Raw genomic sequence first — 27259 nt, forward strand, 5'->3', positions numbered from 1 at the left:
AGGACCTGAGAGTAATCCCTTTGAAATGTAACCATCAAAAAGGATAGTGCCTGATATGGTTTTGCTATGTCCACACCCAAATCTCATCTTGAATTGTCGCTCCCATAATTCCCATGCGTTGTGGAAGGGACCTGGTGGGAGGTAATTGACTCATGGGGCAGGTCTTTCCCATGCTGTTCTCATGACAGCGAATAAGTCACATGCGATCTGGTGGTTTTATAATGGGGATTTCCTCTGCCCAAGCTCTCTTGCCTGCCGCCATGTAAGACGTCCCTTTGTTCTTCCTTTGTCTTCTGCCCTGATTGTTAAGCCTCCCCATACATGTGGAACTGCGAGTCCTTTAAACCTCTTTTCTCTATAAATCACCCACTCTTGGTTATGTCTTTATTAGCAGCATGAAAACTGACTATTATAGTACCTCTATCTCCCAATTTCTGTGGGAGGGTAGAAGCCTGACTTCAGGTACCTTTCTTCAAATTGTGAAACTATCTCCTGTCAGGAACTTATTAATATTTGCTTTCCTTTGGATCCTCCTATCCCATCTCTTAAACATACTTTTTGCTTACACAGTATCTTTTTAATTAAAAAAAGCAGGGAAAAATGAAAAATTATATTCTTATGTCATACACATTAGCAGAACTTTGAAACTAAAGCTCTTTTTAATCATTTCAGTCCTTAGCTTGAAAATTTATCATTGAATCAGTATAATTACTGCTGATCTGCATTGCAGAGTTGATGACAGATTTTATCAAGAAGCTATAATAAAAATTACGATTATTTAGTGAGCATGACATTCATGTAGAATATGCTGCTAACCATGAAATTAATGGCCATTCCTAAATACTCTAGCTGAAAAACTTATCTCCAAACCTGAGACTTATCCTTATATGAAAGTATCATATTTCCTTATATATTAATCTCGCTATTTTGTTTATTATTTCTCTCATTTTCAGTAGAGTCCCTGGAACCAGGAACACTGTCTTTTTTGTTTACTATGGTGTCTCCAGGGTCTGGCCTGGGGGAAGATTAAGTAGGTATAAAGTAATGCATAAATGACTGAGAAAATGGAACCTAAATGTGATTGGCACTCAAGTCTCTGGGAAGCTTATCTCTTTCTCATTTATTTTTTCTACCATAGGCTGTATTTGATTCACTTCTTTCTTTTTCTTTAAGTTGATTCTCCTTTTACTCTATGCACATATTTGATGTCGGCTAAAATATAAACTGATATAAACTCAAAATTTCTGAGTTTACATAATTCAAAATCAATCCACTTTCAGAGATGATTAATGGTTTCTCAGACCCTATTCCAAATTCTTAGAAGACAGGCTCTGATTAATTTATTCTAGGTCAGTACTGGTCCACTGGCAAAGTAACCAATCAAGCGAGTAAAATCACATCACCAACATAAGCAATAGGACTCTATACCTATAAATTGGAGAAAGTCTCAGCAATATCTTTGATAATACATTTGTTAACAAAAGACCACAGCTAGTATTCTGGAACTTAATGCAGTTGTTAAAAGAAGTATGTTGATAACAAATTTAAGTTGCAATTTAAAAAGATGGCTCCCCTTTTCTTTATTCCTAACTCATCAAGAGTAGGATCTATGATGCCTTGACTTGAATCCTCGAATCTGGACTTTGTAATGCTTTGTAAAATCATGAGTGACTCTAGATACTTTACACGTTCAGACCTTAAGAAGCTGTCACCTTTCATGCTATGTCCCCTTAGATATTTGCACTTAAAACCCAGGTGCAAGGAAGACCAATTGGCCCCTTGGAGAAGTCCATGTGGGGAAAAGAGGCTACCAACAATGATTTGCCATCCATGTGAATGAGCCATCTTGGGAATGAATTCTCTAGCTCCTTTTGAGCTGCTCCAGCTGACACTACATGGAGAAATGAAGAGCTACCCAGGTGGACCTTGCCCAAATTGCAGATTTGTGTGCAAAATTAATTTATTTCCAAGCCAACAAGGGTTTAGTTGATTTGTTTCACAGCAGTAGATAATTATACCATAAGCCAAAAGTCGCAATGTTCTATGCTCAATTATTAATACTGTGTATATGATAGAACCTACCCTGCATTTACACTCTGATTTCACCTTATTTAATTAAACATTTAATCAGTTCAATTCTGTCTTGCTACAATTATGTATTTGAATTTAGTTGTTAGGTGAAGGATAATTAGATGCTTTTTCACAGGGATCTCAAAACATGCAAATAGCAATGATTTTTCACTTTTATGATTTAGTACACGCTCATTGGTAACAAAAAGGGCCTAGCTGTATCTTTTTCATAATGATTATTCCTAATGATGATTGATATAACAGGATATTTTTAATGGAATTTTAGCAGAGTTGTAAAAACAATTATTGGTGAGTATTGATTGACAGATTGATCAATTGTACAGGTACCTTTTGCAGATGCTGCTTCCAGCTTGTAAAGTGAAGATCAGCAATGCTTCAACATATGGAGCAAAACTGTAAAGAAATCTAGCCTTGCCTAATAAAGGTACAAAGAAAAACCGGAAAATAATTTTAAGCATCTCTCTGTGAAGGTGGGGGATTTCAGTCTATTTAAATTGCTGCAATACAGGTGAACAGAAAGAGGGAAATTGTTTCCATCATCTCTATCAACGAGTATAACAGCTGAAAAATATGCCTCTTATACTTCAAGATGATTAGTAATTACGTTACAACTTCATTACCTCCTGCCACATTATATGCCACTGAACGTATAATTAATATTTGCAAAAGATACAATAAAATTGAACTACTTATAATATTCCATTTCAGATTTCATCAGAGGAAAGAGGGAGATCGATTTGGTGTTTTATAACAAAATTTCCACATTCACCTGCCTGAACAAGCTGGGCATAATTGTAGGTGGACATTTGTAAAATGACAGTGTTCTATACGTTTTAAATATCTGTGTTTCAACGCCTCATACATTGAGTGGACTGAAAGAAGGCAGATGCAGTCTTACTTTTTATTGTGCTTCTTCTCTGTTTGTTGAAGTTGGCAAGAATAAATACAACACTTAACTGAAAAAGCCACAATCAGAAATCAGCATACAAAAGCTTCTGAACAGCAAAGAAAATAATAAACAAAATGAAGAGACAACTTAAAGAATAGAAGAAAATATTTGCAAACTGTACATCTGATAAGGGCTTAACATGCAGAATTTATAAGGAACTCAATTCAATATCAAAAATCAAAAACAAAAACAAATGATTTTATTTTAAAAATGGGAAGAAGAACTGAGTATATATTTATCAAAAGAAGACACACAAATGGTCAACAAGTACATGAAAAAAATGCTCAACATCATCAACCATCACAGAAGTGAAACCTACAATGAAATATGACCTCCCTTCACATAAAATGACTTTTATGAAGCAAACAAAAGGTGATTGTTGGCAAGGATGTGGAGAAGAGAACCCTTTCACATTTTTGGTGGAAATATGTAAATTAGTACAGCTGTTATGAAAAACAGTATAGAGCTTCCTGAAGAAACTAAAAATAGAACTATCATCTGATCCAGCAATTCTGCTACGGGGTATATATCCAAAGAAAATGGAATCAGTATGTCACAGTGGTATCTGTGTTCCCATGTTTATTACAGAACTATTCACAATAGCCAATACATGGAATCAACATAAATGTTTATCAGTGGGTTAATGGATTTAAAAAATGTGGTATATATACACAATGGAATATATTTCAGCTATTTAATGTCATTTGTCACAACATGGATAATCCTGGGATATATTATCTTAAGTGAAATAAGCCAGGCACAAAAAGATAAATATCACATGATCTCACTCATATGTGGGAGCTAAAAATGATCTCATAGAAGTAAAAAGTAAAATAGTGGTTACTAAAGACTGGAAGGAGCAGTGGGGAGGGACATATGGGAACAGGTTGGTCAATGGGTACAAAGTTATAATGAGTAGGAACAAGTTCTGGTATTCTACTGTACAATGGGGTGACTATAGTTAACAATAATATATTGCATATTTCAAAATGGCTAGTAGAGGAGATTTTGAATGTTCTCACCACAATTACATGATAAATGCTTGAGGTGGTGAATTTGCTACTTACTCTAATTTAATCATTAAACAACATGTACACACATACATCACATTGTATTACACAAATAACTTTGCGTCAATTAAAAATAAAATAAAACTTAAAATAAGAAATCAGCCTACATAGGTTTACAATGTTTCTTATTCATATTGGAGGCTAGCATAATAAAGAAAAGAACATTTTTAATTTAATTGTAAGCTGGATAGAAATGCAATCTTGCATATGGATAGAGAATCACACCATTTTATTACAACTAGAAATAACCAAATCACAATTGCAGAAGCCAAAAATATAGCAAGAAGAAACTATAGAGGGAAAACTCTCAATAGAAAAATATACTCTGTAGAAATGAATTATAATTGAATTTTTAACTCTCCTTATTAAAAAGAAAATATTAAATTTTATTTTTTATCCAAGCACACGAAAAGAGAAAAGATAGAATTTTATGCATAAATGAAACACATTACACATTCTAACAGCTTTTTTGAAAGATCATGACTAATATATTTTCTAATATTCATCAGTCTGTTTAAATACATTGTGGGTTTTACAAATATATGACTAAAAAGACAACGTGAATTCATGATTTATGCAGGTAAAACAAATAGTAGAGAATTTACATTAAAAATAAAAACTCTAAAATATGATTTTCTAGAAAACAGTGGCTTTGTGGAATATTTTAAGTTTTACATGTTGGAATGTTATTTAAATTGCATTATGGTACAGGTGATCCATGAAACATACAAAAGTTTGTAATAACATTATAAATATAAATATCTTTCCATATCAGGGGTCAATTATGGACCACCAGCATACATTGACAATGTAAAAGAAAGTGTGCCATACTCTTTCCTGGTGTCATTGCTTTGTAAATAATTGAATTTGTTGACTAAGTCAGTCTTATTTTGTGATATTCAATTGGGCATATTTATGTATCCATTCTTTTAAGATATTTACACGACTTTTCTCCCTAGGAGATTGAATTGTTATGTTATTTAGTAACATTATAATAAAAATTAGAGAATTCTTTACTAGTTTTTAAATGATTTGCATGTAATTAGACAATAATTAGTTTTCACTGAATTATTAAGTAAAGACCAACAAAGTGAGTAATTTTATATCTGGCCAATAAACACAGCAAGAGATGGCCTCAATATAGTATGATATACTTTCAACATTGTATTTGAGACTTTCTTATCACCTAAAGCACATATGGAATAATATACTCTGAAAGAAAGTGTATTTTATTAAAAGTTTATCTTTTTGAATAAAGGAAACAATGTAATGTTATTTTATAAAACAAAAGCAATTGAGGAAGAAATCTGAAGCAAGATACATTTAATTTTCTTTTTAATCTAGATTGTATTAATCATATATTATTAAATATTCATTTTTAATTTTTTTATATTTATTTATTCATTTATTTATTTTTAGAGACAGCATTGTGTTCTGTTGTGCAGGCTGGAGTACAGTGCAGTGGTATGTATAATCGTAGCTCAGTGCAGCCTCAAGCTCCTGGGATTAAGCTCTCACCCAAGCCTCTCAAGCAGCTGGGACTACAGGTTCATGCCACCAGGCCGAGCTGATTTATTTTTTTATTTTTTAATTTTTTCCTGAGACTGAGTCTCGTTCTGTCGCCCAGGCTGGAGTGCAGCTCACTGTAAGCTCCACCTCCCGGGTTCAAGCCATTCTCCTGCCTCAGCCACCCGAGTAGCTGGGAATACAGACGTCCACCACCACGCCCGGCTAACTTTTTGTGCATTTTTAGTATAGAGGGGCTTTCACCGTGTTAGCCAGGATGGTCTCCATCTCCTGACCTCGTGATCTGCCTGCCTCGGCTTCCCAAAGTGCTGGGATTACAGGCGTGAGCCACCACGCCCGGCCAGGCCCAGCTAATATTTATTTTTTTGCTTTTTCCCAACTTTTAGATTGAGAGAGTATATGTACAGGTTTGTTACCTGGGTATATTGTGTGATGCTGAGGTTTGGGATACAAATGTTCTCATTACCCAAATAGTGAGCAGAGTACCCAACAGTTAGGTTTTCAACCTTTGTCCCCCTTCCTCCCTCCCACCACTATTAGTTCCTATGTCTATTGCTCCCATCTTATGTCCATGAGTAAGCAGTGTTTAGCTCCCACTGATAGGTGAAAACATATGGTAGGTCGTTTTCTGTTACTGCATTAATTTGGTTAGAATAATGGCCTCCAATGCCACTATGTTGCTGCAATGGACATGATTTCATTCTTTTTTATGGGTGCATAGTAGTCTATGGTGAATATGTACCACATTTTCCTTATCCAGTTTACTATTAATGGGTGCCTAGGTTGATTCCCTGTCTTTGCTGTTGTGAATAGCACTGTGATGAACATCCAAGTGTATGTGTCTTTTTGATAGAATGATTTGTTTCCTTTGGTCGCTTTACATGCTTTCATACTTCTTGAAGACCTCGTTCATTTAATTCTTTCTTCTTTTTGTCTGACTGGGTTTGTTCAAAAGACTTATGTTTAAACTCTAAAATTCTTTTTTCCTTGTATTTTGAAATTCCTTAAGTGACATTTTTAATTCTAGAAGCTCTGATTGATTTTTTAACATGTTTATCTCATCCTTCATTTCCAGGGTTGCTTTAGAATCTTCTTTGCATTGATTTTCAACCTTGTCTTGGATCTCATTGGGCTTTCTTGCAATCTATGCTTTGAGTTCTTTGTCTGTGATTTTGGAGTATCCATTTTCGTTGAAGACTCTTGCTGGAGAGCTCATGTATTCCTGTGGTGGTGTCCCTGCATTTGGATTTTTCATGGAGCCGGATTTCTTGAGCTGGTTGGTTCCTTCTCATCGGGAGATGCTGGTACTTCTAATTTTTGTAAGACCCGCTGTGGCCAGTTTGGCTGGGTATACACTTGATCCTTGTTCACTGGCAGAAGCTCTCTGATACCACAGGCAATGGGCTCGTTTGTGGAATGTATAGTGCTCTGAGCTCCCTGCTCAGCCCATGCATGGGTTGAGGGGCCATGAAGGGCAGGGTTAAATTGGGCAGGTCTGCCTACATGACCCTGATGATCAGCATGGGCACCAGCACGAAGGAAGAATTTAGTGGGTAGTCACCAAGAGCCCAGACATGTGCCTAGACATGGAGCTGGGAAACCACCTCAGCTCCAAGTTATCTGCAGAGGGGTGAGGTCAGTGTAAACTCCTAATCCAGGAGAATGGGTGCTCCAGATGCCTAGAAATCTCCCTGGGCATGGAGCAAAAAGGGGCCCCCTGCTCCAATATCTCTGCACAGGAAGAATAGGGTGACTCAGACTGCTGCACCAGGTGAGCGGGTGCCCTGAATGCCTGGTGATCAGGATGGCCATGTAGCAGAAAGGCCCTCCCTGCCACCACCCTGCATCAGGATCTCTGCACAGGAAGGGTGAGGTGGCTTAGGCTGCTCATCCAGATGAGCTGGTGCTCCAAATACCTGGAGATCTGCTTGAGCATGAAGTGAAGTGGGCCTCATTACACCATAATCTATGTCTAGGAAGTGTGGGGCAGCTCAGGGTGTAGAACCAAATGAGCAGGTGCTCTGAACGCCTGGTGATCTGCCTGGGCATAAAGCGAGGAGGGCTCCCCTGATCCAGGATCTCTGCACAGGAGGGGTGGGGCAACTCAGGCTACTGGACCAAGCAAGCAGGTGCTCTGATACCATTAAATATTTGGCTGGATGTTTAATAGACATTCTTATACCTTCCAGATAGTACAAGCTAAAATGGGTTCTGAAGTAAGAAATAGGTTAAATTCTCTCCATGAGTGAATGAAAGGTTAGCAGAAAAGAAATTTGGCTCTTACAGCGTAAATTTGAACTCTTACATTCATTATTTTTATCAATGAAGCTCTGGAAGTATTTAATCAAAATATGCTGCATGTAACATTATTCTGTGATTTTAAAATGTGTACCTCAAAACAAAGCAAAACAAAACAAAAAGATTGGATAATCAAATTGGTTTGAGCAATGCTTCCAAACATATATGGGGATTGGAAATCACATTGTGAAACTGAATATCAAGTTTCTTTTTGTGGTAAAAACTTATAACATAAAATTTATCTTAAGAATCTCATTGAACATTTTGTAGTAGCAAGTATTACAATGTTACAAAATAGCCCTAGAACATTTGCATCTTACAAATCTAAAGCTCTACCCATAAAACAACTCCTTTTCTCCCTTCTCCCAGCCCCTGATGCTCACCATTCTACTTTCTTTGTCTGTCAATTTGACTGCTTTAGATACCTCATAGATAGTTAACAGTTTTCTGTAAGTTCTGTTTTATTGAAACCTGTTAACACAGTATTTTCCATGTTTTACTGAAATCTGTTAACACAGTATTTTCCATATATATGTAACCATAAAACTGTTTTTCCACATACAGATCCAATGTCACTTGTGGAACATAATCTTGCAAAACACTACTTTGAGAAGTAACTATGAGTTTTAGAAAAGAACAGTAGTAACACTGCCACTGCATTTTGCTTTGCTCATTTTTAGCCCAACACTTTACGAGTAAAATTTACAATCTAGAGAAATATAAGGAAAGCTGAATAGAATTATGGAACAACAAATCAGTGTGCTGTGGGAAGGTCCATTGATATTTAGAGTGAGAAAAGAAGATTTGGGGATCACTTTATAAGCTTATATCAATTATTTAAAGCTATACATTTTTTAGCGAAAATTGAGTGGATATATAGGTCCGGAGAAACTAAATAGCTTTAAGTCAGTGACACAGATTTCAAATTAACAAAAAGAAGTACTAACCTTTAAAACGATCTGGCTTTCTTTTACTAGAGTTTAAAGTACCTGAATATATGAGTTACTTTAAGCAACATTGGTAGAAGAGATTCTTAATCAGATATAATTTGGTCAAATACCCCTTAAGTTTATCTAAAGTTATTTTATGAGTTTCTATGTCCTGAATTTAAAAAAAAATGAATCATGCTTTTAAGAATTAAATAGGATATGTATTGGATAATTTATCTTTTAAAAATATTTAATTTCTCTCCATTTTAGTTTTTAAGAATTTATGCAACTACAAATTAATGTAATCTAATTAAGTTATTTTTTGTGTGTCAGAGATTCTAAGAATTTATGTATCCTTTTAATCTTCAGATACTTAACTGTGAATTACAACACCTACTATTGTGAAAAATCTCAAGACCTGCTCCCAGTAGGTTTAGCCAATGCTCATGTTACTATTCCTGGACTACATTCATCTTTCCTAAAACATATCAGAGTCAGTGTAATCTGTTGATGACCAAATGTTTCCTGGAGAGATTCAGTTTTCTCAATAAATTAGTTTTGTGAAGTGTTAATTGTAGGAGTCTCTTTATAGACCCAAGAGAATATAGTAAGATATCTCTTCAGTGTTTTCCTTAGTAAAATCTGACTTGTGGGTGGCTTTCTGCACATATGCTATTTCAGGTTCCTAAATGATACACAACTAGTAAATTTTCCACGTCTCAAGAACTCTTTCTTCTTAATTGTTTTTCTCCAAGGAGTAAGAATCATATTCTTTATGCCAATGTAAAACTTTAAAGGCAATACTAAAATTAAAAATGAAGGAAAATGTTTGGCAAAATCATCTCTTGGTATCTGTAGTTTTTACAAATATCTGTCTTTCAGATATATTTTAATTGAAATGCCATGCTCAACTCCAAGGTTCTATTAAGGCCCCGAAGTGTTTGGGGAAAGGAGTATATTCTATTCAGATGGAGAACAAATCAAACATCTTCAATAATTAAAATACTAATAATGAAGGCACTGATTTTATTTCTTACTTGTTTTTGGAAACTCTGATTTTACATGTATTTTACCTTTGTGTACATGTTACGATAACCATCGTTGAGAAGAAAAGTATATGTTTTTGATTTATTTTGCTTTTCAGTTTATGTGTCCTTGAACAAAGTATAATAAAGCAAAATGTCATGGTAACACCGCAGTAAATGGAAAGATCATGACAGAGAACCGCTGGGACACAAGAGAGTACACTTGTACTTGGCAGTGCTCTGTGAACATTTCCCATGCAAGTAACAAAATCATAAAGCCTTTTATTTGGTGGGAGTATAGAATGAGAAACTGATTTGACTCTTGCACAAAATATTCAGTGTTTCTTGGAGTTGTTGCCTATATCTCAATTATATTCTGTGGAGGGAAATGAATTTGACTATTATTTGAAGTGACATAACATGGTAGAATCGAAGAGTTCCATTTTTCACTAGTTCCTATGGATAGTGAAATGGGAAAATGAGTGGTTAGAATTTACAACCTCTTACTTGTTACAGGCTGTGATGGCTGCAAGGACAGACTGTTAATCAGCTTGTCAGGAGTGTGCAGCTCTGAGAATATCAACTTTTAATCCCTTACATTGAGGGGAAAGACATTTTAGGAAACTGGAAACCTTTATTTGCATTTAAAAAGCTATGTTGTATAAATTCAAAGTGAGTTTGTTGCAAAGACTATGTAAGAAAGTGCTTAGAGTGATTAATAGTTCATTTTCATCTGTAAATGCCATATAAAGAGAAATAAAACAGGAAGTTACTGCATCAAAGGGCAAAGTCAGAGTTGCTGAGACAGTGGAAATACTCAGGATAAACAGACTTAATGTTAATCACTTAAGATGTTGGACACTTTTGTCCATGGGTCACATTTCATAAAAATAATAAAATGTACTCAGTGACCTGAGCATATAGTGTGCCTTTTACAATTTCAAAGATCAGAATAAAGTGATTTTATTTTCTGAAGCATCTGTATGAAACGATGATGAAGTTTTCAATTAGTGCTTAAAAATTCTTAATTTCACTTTTAGTACTCATTCTGTTAGTATTGTTTTTCACCTACAAACTGCACATGGTGTCTGTTTGGATCTAGCCTCTATGCTATAAATTCTTTCTGCTTCACATTTTGATAGAAATGGTAAATACTCTAGGTTTAGAAAGCAAATGAGTCTTTCTGTCATTAGTTAGTGATATCCTCAGTTTGAATAATGTGCCACACTCATTTAAAAAAAATGTGTGATTTTCTTAATTATCACTTAATGTTCACATATTTGTTCCAGTGAATGTTGAAATAATTACTTATAATTGTTTTATATACCCTATAAACATTTCTTTTTAAAACAGCAAATTAGAAAATTGGCTTATATGCAGAATTTTAAGTAACAGTTATAAACATACACCTGTAAACATACCATCTAGTACAACAGTGCTAACTAAAACCAAAGTCTGAAGTAGAATCTAACATGAGTTTTTCAGTGATTCTGAGCTTGTTTCTCAAAAGGTTATGATCCTCAAAGTTTATGAGGATCAGAATGCAGTTGGAGCAGCTGGTTTTCAATTTTGTGGATATTTTGTAACTCCTAATTGTGCTTAATTACGACATCATTTTCAATTGGGGTACTTGGCAAACTCCAATTTGCCAAACAATATATATGATACTTTGGAGATGCAAAGTTCGTAGAGCATTGGATTTCAACAAGTTTTTACCAGAATCAAAAAACTTGGACTATAAAATTCCTCAATAGTCAGGGTCCTTAAGAGGCTTCTCTGTTCCAACCCTGCAAAATTGTCTTGTATTTATCTTCTAGCCTTAGAACACCTCCAATGCTAGGAATTCCAAACAGATCACATTATTTTATAACTCTCCTGCATCTTGTTACTTACAGTAAACTCAGATCTCTCTTGCATTCTATATTTTTTGGAGCTACACAAAACATTGAGCACAAACTTAATCTGGAGAGTGAGTAGTCATTTAATGTAATTAAATTTGGAACATGTTAAAAAAATAGAATTTCCAAGCCTTATTACGAGCACATACAAAATAATCTTCTGGAGCAACCCAATCTAGTGCATTGCAAGTGAATTCAACATTCAAGAAAAATGTCAAGATGATAAGCTAAGTTGACAATTCTTCTATTTTTATATGTAATAACTATAGCATTCTCAACTCTACTCTAAAACAATGCCTCAGGCCTGAACTTGAGGAACCACCTATAGGGAACAAGATATTTAAATCCCTGCTGCCTTGGTTTAGATGCCAGATGGGTGCCAATTATGTCACCTTTTTTTCAAGATAATATTTAAGTATTTTATGCAGACTATCTGCGGGTGATGGTAAGATGATAGGAACTTGATACCTAGATCCCTCAGCTAGATATAAACAAAGGATGAACCAAAAAATATAAAAAGTCTAGACTTTTTTTCATTCCTAATTTTAAATTTAAACTCTGATTTTTATATCTATATGAATCTTTAAAAGATTATTTTCTGTGTTTTTGTAATGAGTAACAAAATTTCATCAGTGCTAAAAGATACACACTGAATGTATAATAAATATGAGGCACGTAGTGTACTGAAATTCTCATAAAAGAGCTATAGATATATTATCTCTAGAACACTTATTTGGAATCATTATACAGCAAGAGGGGTAAGTTTTCTGTAACTGTGTTCTCTTCTTGATTAATTTAGTTCCAGAGAATGAGAAATGTTTTGGGGCATTTACCTCTTTATGCAGGAATGGAGATTATGATGGTACTTAGAAACAGATATAAGTTAGATGTGGTTATCTGTGTTACAGATTGATTTATTGCATGATTGATTGAACAGATCTTTTACATTCTACTCCCAATAAAGTTTTAAATCACGCTAATTCACAATACACAACAAAACACAGTGAGTGAAATCTGAGTTTTAGTACACATTTGAGATAAAACGATTACAGAGAGAAAAATGTCATGAAATTCTCATCATAGTATATCTTCCTGCACTATGATGAAAATGATCATTTTCCCAGATTTTAAGGCTTATGCCTATAAATAAAGGGAGATTCTTCAGGAGAGAACATGTTTATAAATATACAAAGATGACAGAATATAAAAATATGTGAAGATGAAAAGACAACTGCCCCTAAACTTAAAAACTAAGAAGAATGAAAAATGAAAAGTGAAATAAAGTAAAAGCATCAAGTATTAATGGAATTATTTACAATAGTTGCACACAAGTGAAGATTTAGTTCACTTAACTGGTGTTTTAAATTAGACATAGGTGTGACTGCCAGAGTAAAGAAAAAAAATTAACTACTCTTAGAAAATGAGAAGCAGTGGACTTTATCATAAAGAATATGTACTTTGTGAAAGATAGGAACCATTTTCAGATGTTATATTTAGGCTACTTTAACACATTTTTGATAGATTCTCAAGTTACATAAAATAGAACCCTACACAAATTCATTATATTAATAAAGTCTTATTTTTCGGATATATGTAGAGCATAAAGAACAAGAAGGGCTTCAGAAACACAACCACACTTATTGGAGAGTTGTTCATGATATATCAGACTTTGATAACTTTTACCACAGTCGCTTTGGTGGTCTACGCCTGACCACTTATTCCTAAGCAAGGGGCTCCAGTGTAACATGTCATATTTTCACATACAAGTAGAAGATTGAGCTCCTGAATATAACATGTCTGAATCAAACTCTATAAATTTTTGGCTTAATAAACTCTTTATTCTCATCCGTAAAAAGTAAAAGTTATATCTACCAAACTAAAACGAGCTGAAATCTGATATATATTAATTATTGTTGGTTTTTAACCATTCCATTGCAATCATAACTCAGTTTTCTTCCTTAGTAGTTCCCCTATTTTCCTTCATTCTACTTTCTCATGACTTCCTCCTACTTTCAGGGACTTATCACGTACACCACCCCTATTTAAAAAAAAAAAAAAAAAATCTTTGAACAAGTGTTCAGATACTTGGGAATATTTAAATCCATTATGGTGGATATGACTTGGAAAGGATATCTCCAAGTAATTTTTCAGATCCTTGTCTTCCTCGTGTACTAGTCCCTAAATTTGCTCAATCAGAAATCCTTCCTGCACAATTTAGTAGATGTATGGTGGAAGCTTAGTTTTCCCCTGAAAAATCCAACAGAAGAAAATGAACATCAAAATTGAATTCAATACCTCTGAAGTGAAAATACCAAATGAAAAATTAAATTTGGCTTACTCCAAATCTTGTATGAATATGAAAAAACACAGCCAAGACAAGCAGAATTGGCATGACAATCCATTATTGTCTAGACTATTTACATACTAAAATCAGGGATGAAGATGTAAGAAGTAAGAAAGCAGTAAGTATTTTTTCCCAGAAGACAGTTTGTTATAATTTCTGTTCTTTTACATTTGCTGAGGAGTGCTTTACTTCCAATTATGTGGTCAATTTTGGAATAAGTGTGATGTGGTGCTGAGAAGAATGTATATTCTGTTGATTTGGGGTGGAGAGTTCTATAGATGTCTATTAGGTCCGCTTGGTGCAGAGATGAGTTCAATTCCTGGATATCCTTGTTAACTTTCTGTCTCGTTGATCTGTCTAATGTTGACAGTGGAGTGTTGAAGTCTCCCATTATTATTGTATGGGAGTCTAAGTCTCTTTGTAAGTCTCTAAGGACTTCCTTTATGAATCTGGGTGCCCCTGTATTGCATGCATATATATTTAGGAGAGTTAGCTCTTCCTGTTGAATTGATCCCTTTACCATTATGTAATGGCCTTCTTTGTCTCTTTTGATCTTTGATGGTTTAAAGTCTGTTTTATCAGAGACTAGTATTGAAACCCCTGCTTTTTTTTGGTTCTCCATTTGCTTGGTAGATCTTCCTCCATCCCTTTATTTTGAGCTTATGTATGTCTCTGCATGTGAGATGGGTCTCCTGAATACAGCAGACTGATGGGTCTTGACTCTTTATCCAGTTTGCCAGTCTGTGTCTTTTATTTGGAGCATTTAGTCCATTTACATTTAAGGTTAATATTGTTATGTGTGAACTTGATCCTGCCATTATGATATTAACTGGTTATTGTGCTCGTTATTTGATGCAGCTACTTCCTAGCCTCGATGGTCTTTACATTTTGGCATGTTTTTGCAATGGCTGGTACCGGTTGTTCCTTTCCATGTTTAGGGCTTCCTTCAGGGTCTCTTGTAAGGCAGGCCTGGTGGTGACAAAATCTCTAAGCATTTGCTTATCTGTAAAGGATTTTATTTCTCCTTCACTGATGAAACTTAGTTTGGCTGGATATGAAATTCTGGGTTTAAAATTCTTTTCTTTAAGAACGTTGAATATTGGCCCCACTCTCTTCTGGCTTGTAGAGTTTTTGCCGAGAGATCTGCTGTTAGTCTGATGGGCTTCCCTTTGTGGGTAACCCGACCTTTCTCTCTGGCTGCCCTTAAGATTTTTTCCTTCATTTCAACTTTGGTGAATCTGGCAATTATGTGTCTTGGAGTTGCTCTTCTCGAGGAGTATCTTTGTGGCATTCTCTGTATTTCCTGAATTTGAATGTTGGCCTGCCCTACTAAGTTTGGGAAGTTCTCCTGGATGATATCCTGAAGAGTGTTTTCCAACTTGGTTCCATTTTCCCCCTCACTTTCAGGCACCCCAATCAGACATAGATTTGGTCTTTTTACATAATCCCATACTTCTTGCAGGCTTTGTTCATTTCTTTTTCTTCTTTTTTCTTTTGGTTTCTCTTCTCGCTTCATTTCATTCATTTGATCCTCAATCGCTGATACTCTTTCTTCCAGTTGATCAAGTAGGTTACTGAAGCTTGTGCATATGTCACGTATTTCTCGTGTCATGGTTTTCATCTCTGTCATTTCGTTTATGACCTTCTCTGCATTAATTAGTCTAGCTATCAATTCTTCCACTCTTTTTTCAAGATCTTTAGTTTCTTTGTACTGGGTACGTAACTCCTCCTTTAGCTCTGAGAAGTTTGATGGACTGAAGCCTTCTTCTCTCATCTTGTCAAAGTCATTCTCTGACCAGCTTCGATCCGTTGCTGGTGATGGGCTGCGCTCCTTTGCAGGGGGAGATGCGCTCTTATTTTTTGCATTTCCAGCTTTTCTGCCCTGCTACTTCCCCATCTTTGTGGTTTTTATCTGCCTCTGGTCTTTGATGATGGTGACGTACTGATGGGGTTTGGTATAGGTGTCCTTCCTGTTTCATAGTTTTCCTTCTGACAGTCAGGATCCTCAGCTGTAGGTCTGCTGGAGATTGCTTGAGGTCCACTCCAGACCCTGTTTGCCTGGGCATCAGCAGCAGAGGTTGCAGAAGATAGAATATTGCTGAACAGCGAGTGTACCTGTCTGATTCTTACTTTGGAAGCTTCCTCTCAGGGGTGTACCCCACCCTGTGAGGTGTGGGGTGTCAGACTGCCCCTAGTGGGGGATGTCTCCCAGTTAGGCTTCTCAGGGGTCAGGGACCCACTTGAGCAGGCAGTCTGTCCGTTCTCAGATCTCAACCTCCGTGTTGGGAGATCCACTGCTCTCTTCAAAGCTGTCAGACAGAGTCGTTTGCGTCTGCAGAGGTTTCTGCTGCTTTTTTTGTTGTTGTTATTTAGCTGTGCCCTGTCCCCAGAGGTGGAGTCTACAGAGACAGGCAGGTTTCCTTGAGCTGCTGTGAGCTCCACCCAGTTGGAGCTTCCCAGTGGCTTTGTTTACTTACTTAAGCCTCAGCAATGGCGGGCAACCCTCCCCCAGCCTCCCTGCTGCCTTGCGGTTAGATTGCAGACTGCTGTGTTAGCAATGAGGGAGGCTCCATGGCCAGGTGTGGGATATATTCTCCTGGTGTGCCCGTTTGCTTAAAGCACAGTATTGGGGTGGGAGTTACCCGATTTTCCAGGTGTTGTTTGTCTCAGTTCCCCTGGCTAGGAAAAGGCATTCCCTTCCCCCTTGTGCTTCCCAAGTGAGGATATGCCTCGCCCTGCTTCAGCTCTCGCTGGTTGGGCTGCAGCAGCTGACCAGCACCGATTGTCCGGCACTCCCTAGTGAGATGACCCCAGTTCCTCAGTTGAAAATGCGGAAATCACCGGTCTTCTGTGTTGCTCGCGCTGGGAGTTGGAGACTGGAGCTGTTCCTATTTGGCCATCTTGCTCCACCCCAGAAGTTTCTTATGATGAAATAAATTATTTACAATTTGGAGCATAGGCACCAAAAATATAATAATTTGTAACTGCAACTCACTAATGAATAAATGGAATTGAATTTTACATGACCATGAAGACTCTTTGTGGTATGCAAACCTGTTGAAACTGTAAGTCATATGTATATTCTTTAACATTGTCAAACTTAAAGACAGTCTGCAAATCCTAATATGCCTATCTTTTCCTGTAAATCTTTACCCACTCTTTCTTACACTTGGGTGTCATAATTATAAGTAGACTGATGTAAAGCCAGCACACATCCAATATAGCCAAAGTAGACATTCTCTTTTCTTCTATAATACAAAAGAGAAAACACTTTTCCTCTCTGTCAAACTTCTACTAGATTAGATTAGTGATTTCTGCAAATGCTTTACTTATGTGTATACTGTCTGAGGGACTTAACTTTCTGGAGACTTCTTTTTTATTTTTGTTTAAGGTACTGAATTTGCTGCATGAAGGTAATTCCTCCATTATATTTTTCATTTCCTTTACTCATGTTCCTGATATGCACACTGATATTTAATATTTCTCCTGGATTTCCACAAAATCTTTCTAGTGCCTGAACTCTCATGAAGCTTATAACTTTAATTCTCTTACTTCATTTGTCCAGTTTACTATCTGTATCTCCTTAGGACTAGCTAGAGACTGTCTGTTTCTAAGTCTCCAAAATCCTTTTGTGTTTACTGTTTCACAGTCAATTTTGTTTGTTTGTTTATTTTCAAACATCTTACTAGATGAGTTTTCACTTCTATTGCAAAAATTCCCACAAAAGCCATGCTTACACATTTGTAGTCTTGAACAGAGGCTACCCAGAATTGGTTCCATTAATGTTCTGATTGTTTTCCATTCTGCAAAAAAATGCTATTTACAAAGCTGTCCAAGAAACTCAATCCAACTATTAATCACTGCTCTAAAAAAGCAAATTATTATTATTTCTCAGTACAAAACAAAAAGTGTTACTTTTTCAAGGTGGGAAAATAATCTGGTAGCTGGACCTGAGACTTGATTGCCCTGACTCTTATCTCTATAAATTACTCATGGCTTGTGATTCTGGCTCATTCCTCATGCTGTAAACGTGTACTGTTCCTCTCTCATGTACAGATCCAAAAGAAAAAGTGTCTTCTCAATAACATTGTTAAGATAAACCAGAATTGTTAAAACTCAGCTGAAATATGGGATTTTTTGTATTATTTTACCCTCACAAGTGTCTACTCATATCTTTGATGTTTAAGTGTATATTTATTGGATACTTTGCATAAATAGCTTTGGAGACCTCTTTACATAGTAATAATCACTCTCCTCTTCTAAGGAGTTCCTTTCCTGTGGTATCCATTTGAGGATTCCTCAGCTGTTATCAAAAAGAAAAAATAAGCTAGGGACAAAAATTCCCTTAGGGTGTCAAGAATATGAAAAGTTGCATATTCAAATTCAAGAGTTTATTTGGCCCACCTGGATGAATTTCTACCTTATCCTTACTTGGCATCTGTATTACAAAGGCCATCTTTCTCACTTTCAAGTATATTTCGGTTTCTAAAATTTCATGGCACAGACGATTGGCAGAGAGAGAGAAAGAGAGAGAGAGGAAGACAGAGAGGTAGAACAAGAGAGAGAGAGTAACAGAAAAGAAGGAATGGAGAAAGAGAGAGAGGTTAAGAGAGAATCAACATTTTCTCTCTTGTCAGCCTTACTCCTCCCTTGCAAATATTTTGGTTTCCTACTTAACAGTTCCCTAGGATATTGACTCAGCAAAAAAAAAAAAATAAATAAATAAATAAAAAAATAATAATAATAATAATAATAATAACTCAGAAGAGACATTATTTGCTTTTTACAGGGATATAAACTTTTCTAAAATATAAAAATAGTAATCTTTCATAATATAACATGGTTGTCTGAGCATTCAATTAAAAGTTACACATGTAAAGAAATACAAATATTTTGGTTTAAATATGCTAGTCAAATTCCTTATAGTTTTAGAGAAAATGCTCATATGGTTAAATGGTTAATGGGACTCCATTGCAACATATTACTAATTTGGTATAATTTATAGATTATCATATATATAATTTGTTTTACAATATAGATGATTCTAAGTTTTCAGTTAAATTTAGTAAAAAATCTATCTGTATTATCATTTATAAAATACTATATTTAAATAAATTAAATGATTTTGTTTAAAGTGACTAAAGAAACATTTTTGAAAAAATTATATTTATCTATGGGGTTTACAGTCAAATGGTTAGGTAAGCTGCACTTTTTGCAAAATGATATCTTCAAAAACCTTTTTGTAACTAGGCTACCCTACAGTAACTATTATGTGAATTTTTTGTAGTTGAACATAAGAAAATTCACTGCTAACATCAGAGTCCAAATTAGTGAGTTAAGAAGGGCTATATTTAAAATGTATTGTACTGCACTTAATTTCTCAGACCCGAGTCTCTCTCTCCTGGACTCATTATTCTCAATAGAAGACCATCAGTGTTGCTATGGAAGAGGAAGAAGGAGAATAATCAAGCATTGGACATGTTTTATTTACCTGTCCTGGAAGCAATTACAATGCTATCACTTAATTTCCATCTGCCAGGAGTAAGCCCATGACCCCACATAGACACAGAGTACCAGAGAAATACAGTCTTCCCTTCGATGCAGAAAGAAAAAGATAGTTTACTAAAGACAGTGTTGTCTTTTCTACTAATAAACTGCTATTTTGTGGTTTTTGGCGGTTTTATTTCACTACCGGTCAAAAATTATACTTGCTGAGCTTATTATATTATGATTCTTGTTTCTAGATAGGAGATGCTTCTCTGCTTTGCCCAGGAAATAGGACGTAGTGAGGCAATGACAGAATGGGAAGCTGAGAGAAATGGAAGAACAAACAAATCCATCTTGAATGTTGATTGTCACAGGAAGGAGAGCATTCTGATTAAAACAAAATAAAATCGCCTTGAACAAATACAGTTCTAATTAAGAGACATTTCAAATAGAACATGATTGCAAAACAAAGCTTTAAGAAATATATTCTTCGGACAAAAATTTTCGGGTGGGCCAGGCACAGTGGCTCACATCTGTAATCCCAGCACTCTGGGAGGCTGAGGCAGGTGAATCACCTGAGGTCAGTAGTTCGAGACCAGCCTGGCCAACATGGTGAAACCTTGTCTCTACTAAAAACACACAAAAAAATAGTCAGGTGTGGTGTTGGGCACCTATAATCCCAGCTTCTCAGGAGGCTGAGGCAGGAGAATCACTTGAACCAAGGAGGCAGAAGTTGCAGTGAGCCGAGATCATGCCATTGTACTCCAGCCTGGGCCACAGAGCGAGATTCTGTCTCAAAAAAAAAAAAAAAAAAAAAAAAAAAAAAAAATCTGAACGGTAAACACAAGTTATCTTATGTTAAAATGTTACTTTTGATAAAATTTCTGCTTTAAAACACTATGCCTAAAAACTCCCTTTTGACTGCTTATTTTGAAGTTAAATGAGATTTCAGAATAATAGCTCTAGAAACTGGAAATGCTCTCATTATTTGGCCTAGTTTACAGGGTATAACTTGAGATTTGTATTAATAAATATAAATTAATCCCAGGGTACTATTTTCATGTAAGAATTGTGAGTTTGCTAACAATGTCTAAATAGCAAATTTAGACTTCATTTAAATGCCATAAATGAATGTTTCATGTTGGCTTATTCACAGGTTCAAAGGTGTGAATGTGTTTTCCTGGTTGAAAGGTCCTCTGACACAGCACCTGCTGCAAATGTTCACTTTATCACTCTTGCCAGTGGCTGTATCCACAAGAAACTAATTTCTCTAATTTATTTCTAAATCCACATTAGAGACATTATCTCACTAAGCTTCCCCAAATCCATATTATATTTATATTACTGATGAGGTAAGTAACACAGAGAGCACTAAAGGACTTTCCAAGGTTATATGTGTAAAAATGGAGCAGGCACCATCCCCCATATTTTCAGTTGCCTGGTTTGCAATCCTACCTCTTTGCTTTAGTTATTTTGCCCAAAGGAAAAAGTGTCCTTTATAACAGACACCTAAACTTTTTCCAGGAGGGAAAACAGTTTAATAGCATCATTTTTTAAAATACTGGTGCTTTCAAATCCAACCTTCTTTGCATCCTACAGGAGAATGCATTATCAAATGTCTAGTCTCTCTCATCTGCTATCAATCACTCTTCTATCACTCAGCCTTTGATTCCATTTTAAACAAAACAATGATTTATTCTAAACAAAATCACTACTAAAACTTCCTTTTGATCCAGTAAGCCTTTATATATTGTATTTTTCCCTCTGGCCTTTCAAATGAAATGAATATGTGGTTTAAATATACAACATATATGACTATCTTTCCCTTACTTCTTGATATGGTACTGTATTAGAATGATCCCCTAACTTGATTTTGAATTTTTTCTAATGAAAAGTACCATTGACCTGTTAATTACCAGTACCTATAGTTTCTATCCATTTTTACCCCTTATATTCTCTCTCTTTTCTTCTTTTTATCCTCCCTCTAATTTACTGCCTTCTTTTCCCCCTCCATTTCATGACTTCTTGAATGATTTTCTTTAGAATTGTGAAACATAACATTGAACACAATACAAATGAAATAAATACCCTAGAAAACTATTAAATGTCCCTCCTCTTAAAGCCCTTTCTCTCAAAGAATCACTTTTAAATATTTGTAATTTATATATTTTTTTCCAGGTGGATATTACCATAATTTTAGATAATATGATGATCCCCTATTTATTTTTATAATGTGTAGTTTAGTTTATGGAAAAGAGATCACTCTAGATATTTCAAATAGAGGGAATTACACATATAGAATTACAGGGGCACTTTTAGTTTCTAGTATGGCATGTAAGGAACTTATAGGTTGTTCCTTTCATCCACATTAGAAAAACTCTGGGCCAGGCATGGTGGCTCACACCTATAATCCCAACTTTGGGAGGCTGGAGTTGGTGGATAGCTTGAGCCAAGTGTTCATGATGAATTTGGGCATGCGGCCTAATGCCATCTCTACACAAAATACAAATATATATATATATATTATCCAGGGGTGGTGGCATGCACCTGCAGTCACACTTACCCAGGGGGCTGAGATGGGAGGATCGCCTGACTCTGGGAGGTCAAAGCTGCGGTGAGCCATGATGGTGCCACTGCACTCCAGTCTGAGTGACAGAGTGAAACCCCATCTGAATAAAAAAAGAAAAGTAAAGAAAAATGCTAAACAAACTGAAAATCAACAACTCTTTTTAATTTGTCACAGAACTGAGGTCACAGGCAAATTGGGCTCTCAAAATTGAAGAGAGACAGGGAAATAAAAAAAAAATTAAAACTCGCTAGAGCAAAAAACTCCACAAAAACCAACACCAGGATAAAAACATCTAAACTGAATTGATGAATTGCTGGTGGCCCCAAGTGAACAAGATTGACAGTTAAAAATCCCCAGGATAATCTCAGCCTTAAAGTTTTCCCCACCATATTGTGAGTTTGACCTTCAGTAGCTCTACCAGAATCTCACAGTGTGGAGAAAAATTCCCTTTGCTTCTAGGAAGAGGATAGAAAAGGTAGCCATTTTGAAATACACCCAGGGTATTCTATTCTTCCGAACAAGGCTTGCACTCAAGAAAAACTATTTCACTAGACCCCAGCTGACCTGGTATAAGGGAAATACCCAATCCCAGTCCTTTCTAGCTTTGCTAACTCATCTAAGGTGAAAAACAAACAGATATACTGAGAAACATGCGTGAAAGTTAAAGCCCAAAGCACTAGCTCACTAAAAGACTGAGAACAAATCGTAGGTTTACAGAATACTTCCTCCTCCCCTCACATCTTAACCAGCTCCTATATGGTAACAAGGTAACACTACAGAAAGAACTGCACATCTCTGACCTTATGTAAGAATTCACCAGAAGCACCCAAAGCCAAAAGAAACAGAAACAAAAACACCACAGGAAATTGTAGCCTCTTACATAATAACTGGAGAAAAACAGTAGACACAGACTAACATCTAGCCAGGTAAACAACACCACACAGTAAAAGCCTATGTGACTCTGTTTATTTATGTGAGTACATTATGGCTTGCTTTGAAAAACAATAACAAAACAAAATGCAAGTCATACTAAAAGGCCAAAAAAATCACAGATTGAAGGCACAGAGTGAACATCAGAAAGATACGGAATTGTGTACGAACAAATTGGAAATGCTAGAAGAAATAAAGATAGGAGAGGAGGCTGAATAATTTATGAAAAAGAAAAAGAATAATAAAATCATTCAGATGGTGCTAAAACTTCTGAAGAGGATGTTGAAAGTCTTCAATAGCTGCAGCACTATAGTAAATGCTTTTTTTTATGCAACTACCATTTGAAGTGGCATCAGGAATTGTAGCCAGTGCAACTAGATGAAGGTATTTAAGGAGATACTGATTGGATGAAAAATTATGAAACTCTGTGACAATAATCAAATTGAGTTTTTAGGGAGGGGAACCCAAAATACGTGAATACATGACTGAAAACAACAGTACAATTTATATAAATAAGACATAAAATTGAATGTATGAATTAGTGACACACAGATAATAACATCATACTTTTAAAAATAAAAAAACAGAATATAAACTTTTGGTCTAACTTAGCAGGAAATGTGCACAAACTAAGGAAAACCTAATCATTTTATAGTTAGACACAAAAGTAAACTTTCATAAATGGTCTTTCATGAACACTTGCCATTCTAAAGATATTAATTATCCTTGGGGCCAATAAAAATTTTATATTCAAACATAAACATAAACAAACATTACACAGAGCTAGAAAAGATTATTTTAAAAGGCATGAGTACTGAACAAACAAAAGAATTTAGTTGTATTTTGAAAAGAAAAAGTAATGAGGGGTAGTAGTGGGGGTAAACTCAAATATTAAAAATTACTTTAAGTCCCCAAGATTCAAGCTTTGTGGAATTAGTTGATGGCTATGGATGAAAACAAATAGAATTATAGCAAAAATTTGAAAACTACTGAATATTATACATATTATATCTCATATTAATTGGGAAATGTAAGTTTAAAAATTAAGACTATCACAAACTGAAATTTTACATAAATGATAGAAGTGGGTCTATACCTTATTCTGTACACTTGCATAAATTCCCAATAATTAGATATGTAAATAATAAAGCAATAACATTTTTAAGGAAACATGGATGGATTTGTTACAATATCTGCATGAGGAAGGTTTTAAAATCCTCAACAGTTTTCAAAATCCACTTAAAAAGGAAAGACAAGTTCAACTAGATTTTTTAAAATTCTCAAAAAAAAAAAAAAAAAAAAGCTTGATGAGAGAAATGCAGCAAAATGATGGAATAGGAATCTAAAGCAATTGTCCCTGCTGCTAGCACAGCAATTTGAAAACTATTCATGCACAAAAACAACACCTTCATAAAAGCCAAGGAAATCAGATAAAAGATTATAGTACCTGGTTGTAGCACAGTAACAAAAAAAATACATTTGAGAAAACACGAAGGACAGTTTTACATTCAGTTTACATTCTGTTTTACGGTACCTACCCATACACTCCTTCCTCAACTCTAGGCAACACAGAGTGGAGAGAAGTACACTTTGCTTGAGGAGAAGACAGAGAGGTGAGCACATAACCTTTCCCTGGACCACTGCAGTAAAACCCTGCACTGAGCAACTCCCATGGCCTCATATTCCAAGTAAGTTCCATAGATGGAACCTATAAATCTCCTCTAAGAGCAGGCAGGACCACACAGGCTTAGGCTTCAGGCTTAAAATGGCAAACTTGATCTCTGGCCCACACCACCACTGAGACAATGTCAGTGGCCCCAGACTCTTTTAGCAGCAGTAGGCTTCAGCAACCCCTGGTTTCAGGCATATGCCTGTAATATACTGCACCCACCTTGGGATTCTGGTGACCCCAGTACAGTGACTGCTGTGAGGATTTTCCAGACAAAGCATTGGTGAAGACTAGAATAAGTACCTACATCTTCAAATGTGCAGACATTGACTCATAATCACAAAGGTCAAAATATTCAGGAAAACATATCACTAAACAAAAAATCTGCAAATGGGGATATAGGAATGCCTGACAAATAATTCAAAATAATTGTTTTAAGGAAGCTCAGCAAATTTTAATAACATACAGAAAAACAATTCAACAAAATGAAAAAATATATATGTAATTAAAATAATTAAAGAACAGAAATCCCAAATATAAAAAATTCAATGTAATAAATGAAAAATGCAACAGACAGCATCAAAAACAGAATTCATCAAGCAGAAGAAAGACTATATAAAATTGAAGACACCTTATTTGAAAATATACCCACAGATGAGAAAAAAAGTGAAAAGACGTTGAAGAAAGAAAGCTTACAAGATTTAAGGAACAGTATCAAGAAAGCAAATAGTCGAGCCATAAGAGTAGAAAAAGTAGAAGAGAAAGACAAAGGGATAAAAGCTTGTTTAAATAAATAGTAGCATACAATTCTTCAAACCTCCAGAAAGATGTAAATATCCAAGAACATGAATGTCAAAGATCTCCAAATAGAATCAATCCAAATAAGACTAGTCTAAGACATAGAATATTAAGTCACACATCAGACAAAAAGGATGCTGAAGGTATCAAGAGAAAATAAGGAAATAATACATTAAAGAGTCCAATACAATTAACAGCTGACTCCTCAGCAGAAACCTTATAGGATGGGAGAGACTGGGTGAGGTATTCAAGGTGTTGAAGGAAAGAAAAAAAAAAAAAACAAACCTATAATTAGCAAAGTTTTCCGAGATATGAAGAATAGACAAATACTCTTCTGTTCATCACCTAAACCTATTACACAAGAAATGCTAAAGGGAACTCTTCAAGCTGAAATAAAAGAACTATGATAAGTAACAAAAACACATCGTATTTCAGTGAAAGGCTGATCAAAGACTCAAAAGATTGCAATCTTTGTCTATTATCTCCCCACATCTTTTTAAAATTTATCCCGCTTTCCCAATATCTGCCATTTCCCCTTTAAATATTGAAGCCCTGCAAATTATCCTTGAAGGAAGGTACAGACCTGCCTCCCCAGCATTCCTTAACCTTGGCAAAAAATCCAAAAACAACATCAAGCAAAAAAAAAACTTTCTAAGTAGATTGAAAAAAAAAAGTGTCCCAAACTCACTGATAAAAATAAGTATATAGTCAAATTAAAAATATTATAATAGTGTAATCAGAGTGTGTAAATAGTTTATATTTTTAGTACAAAGATTAAAAGACAAAGCCATTAAAATAATGTTTGCCACAATAACCTGTTAATGAATATGCAATATAAAAAGATGTAAATTGTAACATAAAAATTCAAAATGTGGGGGTGGAAGTAAGATGAAAGTGTAAACTTTTTTTGTTTTGTTTTATTTTGCAATCAAAGTTAAGTTGTCAGTCAAAAATAACCTATTAAAAGATGTTTCTCAAAAGACTGAAGGAAACAACAAAAACAAAAACCTATAGTAGATACACACACACACACACACAAAACCAAAACCTATAGTAGATACACACACACACACAAAACCAAAACCTATAGTAGATACACACACACACACACACAAAACCAAAACCTATAGTAGATACACACACACACACACAAAACCAAAACCTATAGTAGATACACACACACACACACACAAAACCAAAAAGTCAAAACATACTACTAGAGGAAATCACTTAATCACAAGGGAAGTCAGCAAAAAAGGAAGAAAGGAATGTACAGAACAACTAGAGAACAATTAACAAAATGGTAGTAGTGAGTTGTTACCTATCAACGACTACCTTGAATCTAAATGGATTAAATTATTTAATCAAAAGATAGGCTGTTTGAAAGGACTAAAAACTAAGACCTCATTATATACTGCCTACAAGTACTCACTTCACTTGTAAGGATACACATAGACTGAAAGCAAAAGGCTAGAAAAAAATTGCACAGAAATAAGAAGCAAAGACAGCAGAAATAGCTATACTTACATAAGATAAAAGTGATTTTAAGTTTTAAAAACTTTAAAAAGAGATAAAGAAGGCCATTATATAATTATAAGTAACTCAACTCAGCAAGAGGATGTAACAGTTGTTAAGTATATATGCACCTAATATTGGAGCACCTAAATATATTTAA

This window comes from Rhinopithecus roxellana, chromosome 18 (assembly GCF_007565055.1).
Source record: "Rhinopithecus roxellana isolate Shanxi Qingling chromosome 18, ASM756505v1, whole genome shotgun sequence".
Classification (NCBI taxonomy): Eukaryota; Metazoa; Chordata; class Mammalia; order Primates; family Cercopithecidae; genus Rhinopithecus; species Rhinopithecus roxellana.